Source organism: Lathyrus oleraceus, chromosome 2 (assembly GCF_024323335.1).
Source record: "Lathyrus oleraceus cultivar Zhongwan6 chromosome 2, CAAS_Psat_ZW6_1.0, whole genome shotgun sequence".
NCBI lineage: Eukaryota > Viridiplantae > Streptophyta > Magnoliopsida > Fabales > Fabaceae > Lathyrus > Lathyrus oleraceus.
In genome coordinates, this window is record NC_066580.1 from 270,474,890 (window position 1) to 270,485,031 (window position 10,142).

Below are 10,142 nucleotides of genomic sequence, written 5' to 3' on the forward strand. Positions count from 1 at the left end.
GCAGAATGGTGTCACAACATATATGATTAGTTGAATTTAATTGAAGAAAAGAATAGCGGCTTTGTGTCATGGACAATTATATCACAAGAGAATGAAGAAAACATTTGACAAAAAGGTTTGACCTCATGTATTCATAGAAGATCTTGTTTTCCAACACCGATTCTAGGGGCAAGTGGACTCCAAATTATGAAGGCCTATATGTTGTTAAGAGAGGTTTCTCTGACGGTGCATTAATTCTTAAAACTATGGATGGTGAGGAGCTCCCTCATCCTGTGAATACCTATGCAGTCAAGAAATACTTCGCCTAGAAAAAAAAAAGAACATCTCGCTATGTTGAAAACCTGAATGGGAGGCTTAGGCAAAAATGAGCGCCTGGGTGGATTGGAAACCCAAAAGGGCGGTCCAGAAAAAATTTAGAGACGTAAATAGAAAATAATCATCCCGGTAGATTGACCCCGAAAAGGAAATCTAGGAAAAAGTTAGGGATTATGGCAAGTAACTGTATCCTGCCGGACTTTATCGTTTGAAGCAATAATGCATATCATAGGTTCCTATTCAGTCATCCTCGACCGAAGTCCAGAGCATGGTGGAATTAGATTTTGTTAGGGATAATAGTGGTCATTGTATTTCAATGTATCCCTTTCTATGTATTTACCATTTTCCAACTTTGTAATGATCCATGGAGTCACACCATTTATGGATTACCATTCTATCAATAAAATTTAAGCCTTTTGGCCATTTGTTCACTATTCTTATTTTGTTTAAGTTTACGAAATTTCATTTATTTTTTATGATAATTTTTTAAACAAAAAAAACATCTAAACAATCAGTTTTTTGAAAATTTACAAAAGAAAGATATGTATTTTCCTCGACTTGTGAATACAAAAGAGGAATGTTAATAGCAATCTCAAGGACGGTAAGATCTTGAAGAATGGTATTCAGTGACTTCCCTAAGTCAAATTTTCTTTTGTTACATATATAACAATCTCCCTAACATCAAATTGCAAGAGTGGTAGAATCCCCAACGAATCTCTGCCAACAAGAAGTGTAGGAACCAGATTCTTGGACTGGAAGATATGAATAGATGCAAGGGTCACACAGTCTTCCATACTAGGAAATAACACAATCCCATAGATGATCAGAGCAAAAATAACGTTGAAAGTTATACAAATTCCAACATTAGCAAAGGAAGTGTCCTTCTCCACCAAAAACTTCATAGAAAAACCATGAGTTTCCCCTTAGGTTTAAGGTTGATTTCCACGTCTTTCTTCTCTAAGTGCAAAGCTTCAGCTAAAATATGAGACTTCGGTAGTTCCTTGGTACTGACGAAAGGAACCTGATCCTTAATCCCGACCCCTAAGATATGTGAGTATTCTTCCAACATTGGAGCCAACTTATAATGCTAAAAAAGTGAAAGACCTCAAGGGAGGGTCATAGAACTACACCAGGGTATGGACTACTATAAAAATTCACTTCAGTGTTTAGTATACCTAGGAGATTCCCATATGCCTTCTAGAAATCTTCTTTGTGATCCAGAACTAGACGGGTTCCCAATCTCTTCAAGGCTTTCAACTGGGGTTCCACAAACTTGTAATTGAACCCACTTCTTCTGCAAGGTTATCATGCTATCTTTGAGTACTTGACAACAGACTAGGCTCTCGGATTCCCTGGAAATGCATATGCAAAAAAGTTATATGATGTAATGATGTTTTATGATATGCAAATGATATGCAACAACATGGCCACATTCTGGAAAATCTGAACATTCTGCTTGATGTAAGTTCAAAGATCCGACGTCACATGAGAAACAAGGTAAGTATGAGATTGGTTTCCTACAAAAACCCAATATCCCATTCATAGGTATGAACTAATCTCTAACGGTGATCCCTTAAAGGCTTCCCAGAGTCATGGAATCAAGTGAAAATACTCGGTCATAGTGAATTCTCATAGGATAAAAGTACCTCTAAGTGAAACTAGTATGGGTGTGGGTCTCGTGCCAACCCAATGCGCAAAACATAGATCAACACGACTACCCATGATTCTATCATGTGTGTATACTCAAGCTCGGGTGTAGAGCTTCTCTCAAGTAACATCAACCCAACCCAACAACAGCAATAATACAGGTATCCAGAATGGGTTAGCAAAAAATGAAATATCTAAAGCAATAAATCATGCAATAAACAAACATGACGTTAAAAACAGGAAAACATGAACATAAACACCCAAGAAAACAAGGAACAAACAGAACTAGGCTCGACTCTCTCAAACATACTAGGTTCGACTCTCTCAAACAGAGCCGCCAACTGAAGCTACACGAAATATACTCGAACGCATCACACATTCAAACATACAACAGAGTCGCCACCGAACTTTATTTATCCCAAAAGAGTGAAGGGAAAATATCGAAAAACCCAAGGGAAAAAAGAGAAATGTGTAAGGAAGTTGGGTATGCAAGGGTGAGGTATTAGCATCCCTCACATCCATGGTACTTCATGGGAACCATTTTGAATGCTCTTGATTGGAATGGTGTTACTATCTTCATGTACCTACAAAACATAAAATGGGTTAGAAAGAGAGTGCTCGAGGAGGATTGTGGCCCTCATGCCTATGTATTCTCACTGTGCAATGAGAAAATTAGAGCATCGTAGTTTGTGGAACCAGAGAAAGAAAAAGGGGGAAAGAAAAGAAAGCGGAGAAATTTCTCGCCAAGGATTCAAATCCTCGTTCCTACGTACCATGATAGTGCAATGAGGAAGTCTGTGCTCCGTAGTTCGGAGGAAAAATACTGAAAAAGATAATTAAGGGTGGTTTTAAACCAAAGAGAAAAGGCTAACAAAACACTGGGACTGACATGGTATATATGGAAAGTAAGAACTTGTCAAAGCCCAGGAACTCACATGACAACAGTTTTACCAAAGCACCGGATCTCACATGGTAAGGGAGAAAAAAAGGAAGTGGTGTCAAAACCAAGAAGGGGGTTAACCATGAAGTTGTGTCCCTGAATTTTGGTGTCATAACCAAGATAAGAAATATAAAAGTGGTGTCAAAATCAAGAAAGGGGGTTAACCATAAAGGTGCGTCCCTGAATTGTGGTGTCCAAACCAAGAACATAAATATAAAAATGGTGTCAAAACCAAGAATAGGGGTTAACCATGAAGGTGTGTCCTTGAATTGTGGTGCAATAACCAAGAACGGAAATATAAAAGTGGTGTCAAAACCAATAGAGGGGGTTAACCATGAAGGTTTGTCCCTGAATTGTTGTGTCAAAAACCAAGAAATAGAAATATAAAATTGGTGTCAAAAACAAGAAAGGGATATAAAATTGGTGTCAAAACCATGAAAGTGGATTAACCATGAAGGTGTGTCCCTAAGAAAATGATTGCAATGGTGTTTAAACCAAAAGGAGAGATAAAAGGAGCCACATGGCAAGTTGCAGACATGGCTGTGAATTGACTGGAATTGTAGTAAAGTCTATGAACAAATACAAAAACTCGGAGCAACTGAGTCATTCGTCCTATACTTAGAGATATTCTAGACAAGTGTAGGAAATATCCCCTCACATCATTCTTTATCGCTTAAGGCTCATGTCATGCAAGCCTAGTCAATAACTGATAAGTTCTTGAAGCAGGTTCCTAAAGATGCATGTAGGGATGAGTCAGATGACTGGGATCTGTTGAGGAGATTTGCAGTCTACTGAGAGTCTTGCAATTGATGGGAGGTTGAAGCTCCAAAGTAACACAGGCAAGTCCCACCAAGTGACCAAGGCAATTATGGTCACTTGGAAAAGACAAAAGGAATATGATAGATGAAAGGATTTAGTTTATCAAATGGGGGTTTGATCAAGCTAAATCAAAGGGGTGGGATTGATGAACAAATAAAGATGAATGATCATACAAATCTAACCTAAGGTCTCATTGTTAGGTAGCCTAAGAGAAAGCCATGTGGGTGCAAGATGTATTATCCTATTTCTCATTGTTAGGTAGCCCAAGAGAAAGCCATGTGGGTGCATGTGTGATAAACTTAAGCAGATGGATGCAATCAAAAAGAGGCGTAAAGCAGATCAATAAAACTACAAGCTCAAAAGTTCAACATGAGAAAAGCAAGTCAAAGTGTACACAAGGTCCAAGGGTCCAAGGTCACTCTAAGTCAAGCAAAGGGTCTAAGTTCTAAGTCTAAAGAGGCTATCAATACTCCAAGTCAAACATATGTTTAAGATTAAGTCAAAGTCACTTTATCATGTTTTGATTCATTAAGATTAATAAGTCTACCAATCAAACAAAATAAGAAGCAACAGATGAATAAGGCAATATGAATCGAGTACAAAGTGAGATGATCAGTAGTGGGACACAAAAGTAAAGTGCATTAAGTAAATGGCACAAAAGTAAATGACATAAACTAAATGACTTGAATTAATGGGAAAGAATTAAATGGAAATAAAATAAATATCAAGAAATAATGTAAGGAAATAATGATCAATTAATTGTGTTGGAATAATTTAGTGTTATGTTAAGCAATCGTAAGTAGGCTTATGTCGAAGCCATACCTATCTGAGGTCGGTCAATAAGAATGTATGTGTCAGACATGTTAGAGAATTAACATAAAGTTAACCTCCTACAATATGTAATACAATGATTAAAGAAGAGAAGAGATGAAGATAGAGATAGTGAAGAGGACATCTAAGTCAATTACATAGGGATTATTTTATCCACAAATCAAAGGACTCAAAATATGGCGCATCGATGGATAACCTATCATTGATGCTAAGTATCGAAGATGATTCATGATCATCTATCAATAGTTTTAAAACAAAGAAGGTGGAATCAACCTCAAGTCCATCTATCAATGATTTGAGATATGGAATAACTCATCAACCAAGCAATCAACTTAATTCAAAACATCAAGTGAAAGACAAAAAGAAAATAAAAGATGATTAAAAATGATTTAATAACGATTAATAAAATAAAATAAAAGAGAAAAACTCAAAGAGGTATCAAAACACCAAATAAAAGTCCACAAAAAAAGGAGAAAGTCAAAAAAATTACAAATAACTTGATCTCAAAAGTTAGGATGAAAAATGTTTTAAAATAAAAAATGTTAAATGAAAATTAAATGGAAAATAAAAGAAAAAATGAAATAAATGCAAAATGATTTTTAAAAATTAAGCAAAAATTATATGTGATAGATAATATTTTTATGAAATTATGAAAAAAAGTTTGAATAAAAAATAACAAAGGAGCTATTTAAAATGAGTTTTTGAAGAAAAAGGAATTAAATGAAATAAAAAAAGAAAAAAATATATTCAAATGCAAAGGCTATGGGAGTTGGTGTGTCCTGATTGGCCAAGAGATTCAAATTTCCCTATGAAACATGTGGGCACTTCGTCTTCAACCTCCGGATTTTTTATTTTACAAACTCAGGAACCGGGAGTTTTGAGCTTAAACATTATGCATGAAAACTTCTACTACCATCATCGTCCCTATCTCTCTGCATCAGAGAAATTGATTTACTCTGAGCAAATATTATTTTCTCAAACTCGTGAAGAACCCTACAACTTCAAAGAAAAATTAAATGACCAAATCAAAAGATAAATCAAAGGTAGATGAGGACTTTCAATCAGTGGAACAACACGAAGAGAATGGTAACTTGCTCGAAGTGTAAGTCCACTCGTAACTACCTTGTCCAAATTAAAGCTCAGGCTCAACAATGATGGAACTGAAATCAAGGTTGCAAGGAGTGTCAGACCACGATAATGCTTCAGATGATGTTGATGAAGGATTCTGAGCAGAAATTTGAAGGCAAAAGGACTTGAATCAAAGAAATGAGTGACTGGTTTTTTGGTGCTTTCGAGTTTTAGTGAGGCAGGGACTTCTTTGATCTTGAAGCTTAGAAATAAAGGCAAATCACGACACTATTTATAGGAAATGAAATGGGATCATGGCTCGTGTGAATTAGAGGCAAACTCGTGTGAATTAGGGTTAAGGTTTCGAGTTTTGCAATTCGTGTGAAATGCAACATGAAAATTTTGATTTGCTGATGAAATAAAGTCGTTTCTATCTTGTTTTCATGCTTTTTGACATCATGAAATGTTTTCACATGTGCAAGTGGTCCCGAAACAAAGACTGGCCTGTAATTGCAACTTATAGGTTCGTGCGAAAACAAATTTCATGTAACCATGTTCATGCTTTGGCCAGTTCCAATCCATTCGTGCGTTTTCCAATTATATTTGAACCAAAAAATCTCTTCATGGAGTAGAACATGATGCGAAAAGAACAAAGACCAAAGGATGTTTGAGGAGAAAGTTACATGCTTGGTAAGTTGAGGCTATGACCTGAGTTTTAGGCTAGGCAATTGGTCAAGCAGTTTGAGGCATGTTGGATCATTTTGAGATCCCAAGGTGATGACACCATAAATTTTGATTCCCTCGTTTATTTTGAGCCAAACTTGGTCCAAATGATATTTTCCATAAGCTTAGAAAGATGCAAAAATAATGGGATCAAAATGATACTTGAGCTGAAAGTGGCAAGGTGGAAAATATTGGTCGTGACAAGGTTTGGGCCCATTTTGGCAACTTGGTCCTTTGCACAAATGGGGTCTTTAATGGTTGAATTGGTGTTTGACCCTTTAATCAAAGTTGTATAGGATATCAAAAGTCACATTTGGCTCAAAGAAGATTGGCAATTGGATAAAAAATGAAGGAGCTATGGAGTTTGGACCAAAGGCACGACATACTTGCAAATTAGGTCAAACCCCTTATGCAAACATGAAATTTTCTTTCATTTCAAGCCACAATGATGATAGAATAAGCATACCTTGATGAAAAATTTATTAGGGCTTGTGTTATATTTAAAATAGCTTGAAGATTTAATGATGTGGCATGGAAACAAACACGTGAACCACCATTGAATCAACATGAAACAAACTTGCATTTTCGTTGACCAAAAGGCCTTTGTCTTACCTTGATTTGGAGCATGATCACCTATATGAGTAACAAGAAACAACCAAGTACCATCTCTTATTGAAGTTAGGGTTAGTTTACATGCCAAAATTAAGTTGAAACCTTAATGTTAAGATACAAACCAATATGTGGCCATGCTTGTGATTCAATGACCAAATGCAATGATCATGCATGATGTGGTTTGATGTATGCATATGAATTACACAAAAGGAAAAAAGGGAGAGTAAATTTTGGGGTATAACAAATTCATTAGAATAATTCCCACACCATGACAATTGTAGTTGGAAGAGCCATCGAACGCGAGCTTCCATCAAGATCCTGGTTTGGGTCCTTCATCAGACCTGGGATTTGACAATCTTTTATCACCATAATATCCTTATCAGGGAAATAAAATTTCAATAGCTGATAGTCTTCAACTAGTTCATGAGTAAGGTACTCTACCAACACACTTCCCTTGATAGCCTTTTGGGTTACGTACTGGATGTCGTATTCATACAAATGCATATGCCAACGGGCAAGTCTTCCAGTCAAGGTAGGTTTTTTGAAGATGTACTTTATTGGATCCATTTTTGAGATCAATAAAGTGGTATGACAAATCATATACTGCCTCAGATGACGAGAAGCCCATGCTAAAGTTTAACAAGTCTTCTCCAAGAGTGGATATCTCGTTTCACAATCGGTAAACTTTTTGCTCAAATAGTAAATAGGATGTTCTTTCCGACCAGTTTCATCATGTTTCCCCAACACACATCCCATTGACTCTTCAAGCACAGTCAGATACATGATTAGTTGCTTTCCTGAGGCATGTGGAATAAGAATAGGAGGCTCTTGTAAGTATTGTATTATCTTCTCAAAAGCCCTTTGACAATCAGAGTTCCATTCAATTTCTAGATCTTTTTGAAGCAACTTGAAAATAGTCTCTCATGTTCCAGTCATGTGTGAGATAAACCTGGAGATGTAATTCAGACATCCAAGGAGACCTTTGACTTCTCTTTCAATACGTGGAGCAGGAATTTCTTGTATCTCTCTGACCTTGTCGGGGTATACCTCAATTCCTCATTGACTAACGATGAAACCAAGAAACTTCCTTGATTGAACACCAAATGTGCATTTAGCAAGGTCCAGTCGTAGTTGAAGCTTTCTGAGGTTCTCAAATAGCTTATGTAGATGGTCTATATGAGCTTCTTCATTCTGGGATTTAGCGATCATGTCATCGACATAAACCTCTATCTCCTTGTGCATCATATCCTGTAAAAGCATGACATTCTCTCTTTGGCAAGTTTCCCCGACATTTTTGAGACCGAAAGGCATTACCTTGTAAAAAATGTTCCTCAAAGGGTAATGAATATGGTCTTCTCCATGTCATCGGGAGCCACTTTGATCTGGTTATAACCTGAGAAACCGTTCATGAAGGAGAATACAACAAACTTAGCAATGTTATCTACTAGAGTCTCAATGCATGGTAGAGGGAAATTGTAACACCCTTCTAAATACCCCAAATTATTATAATTAAAATAACAATATATTCATCAGAGTAATTATGCCCCGAAGGGTGTCACACAATCATTTCACAAATTTATCAAAATCTCCTGTCATACTCATTTATTTAATCAAAATAAGGTTCTTTGGCATAATTCGCAGCGGAATAAAATCCAACATCAATGTAAAACATGTAACACAATACATGTAAATCATTCAACCACCAATATCAAATTAATTAAAACATTCCCTCCCGATGTTACATCTATCAGAGCATGACCCATAAGAACTACTCTAGACTCCAAGCATTAGCTTCTATTCAACTCATTTCTCGTTACCTGAAAAATAGGTGTAAGGGTGAGTTCCTCAATCAATATAATAAGCATTATAGGACAACATGAAATGCCAAGTAATTAACACATTAATTCACCCTAATCATACTACGCATTCAGCAACAGCAATCTCCGTTCAAACATCATACTCAACAGTAGATTCCCAACCATAATCAACATCAACAACCCAACACACAACACACATATAATACTGGAATACATCCATTCATATTATATGCCATACATTCATTATGCAACGAGACTCTATGCATGCGGTACCGACTATGTTGTGAACATATAGTTCAACCTCACCGTCCAAATCCAGGCACGGCTACCAAGCTCACTAGTCCCACTCATTTGAGACATAGTGACTCACTCACTAATTCCTCACCATGGGAATTAGCTACCACCCCAAATGGGCCATGAAATGCACGCTAATCACCTAGCATGCAAACAACAACAACAACAATCAAACATGATTTACTCACTAATTCCTCACCATGGGAATTAGCTACCACCATAAAGGCCACATATGCATGCTAATCACCTAGCAATGCAACATCAACAATAATCAAGAATAGACACATGCTCACACTCTAAGCCATAAAACGGTCTATTCACAAATGCATACATAACTGATAAAATCACAGCATCATGCATATCATCACACGTCATTAACACGTGTTATCACAAAAGCATATCATATCATGCCACATAATCAAACACAGTATTAGCACACTCTACTAATACCTATACTACTCAAAACAACGGGAAATGATCCCTACTACATCATACATCAGCTAAGTACATCACTCAGCCTAGACAACCAAAAACTGCACAACAGTAGCATAGAAAAATCACAATTCTGCCCATACGCGTATTGCCTATGCCATACGCGTATTGCCCAAACCTGACCAAGTCCATACGCGTAATGCCCACTCTCATACGCGTATTGCGCATTTCCTCGCTCAACTCATACGCGTATCACATGTCTCGTACGCGTATGCTACGCGTAACAACGTCCCATTACGCGTACCAACAGAGACCAATTTACGTTCAAAATATCATCTTTTTCTCCCATACGCGTAAGGCCTCCTCCATACGCGTACCAGCCAGTTCATACGCGTATTGCCTAGTGCCATACGCGTATGACCAGAAACCAGAACTCTCAAATCTGCTATGGCTTTCTCTGTTACGAAACCTATCCGATCCAACCTTCCACAGTCCAAATTACACAAAATAATCGTCCATAACCTCTACACGAATCATATCCTATTCATCTTCACTAATCCTAACATTATCCCTTCTAATTCCTACGAATTCTTTTCAATTATCAATCAATTTCAGTCATTCAATATTTCACAAATTCATCATGC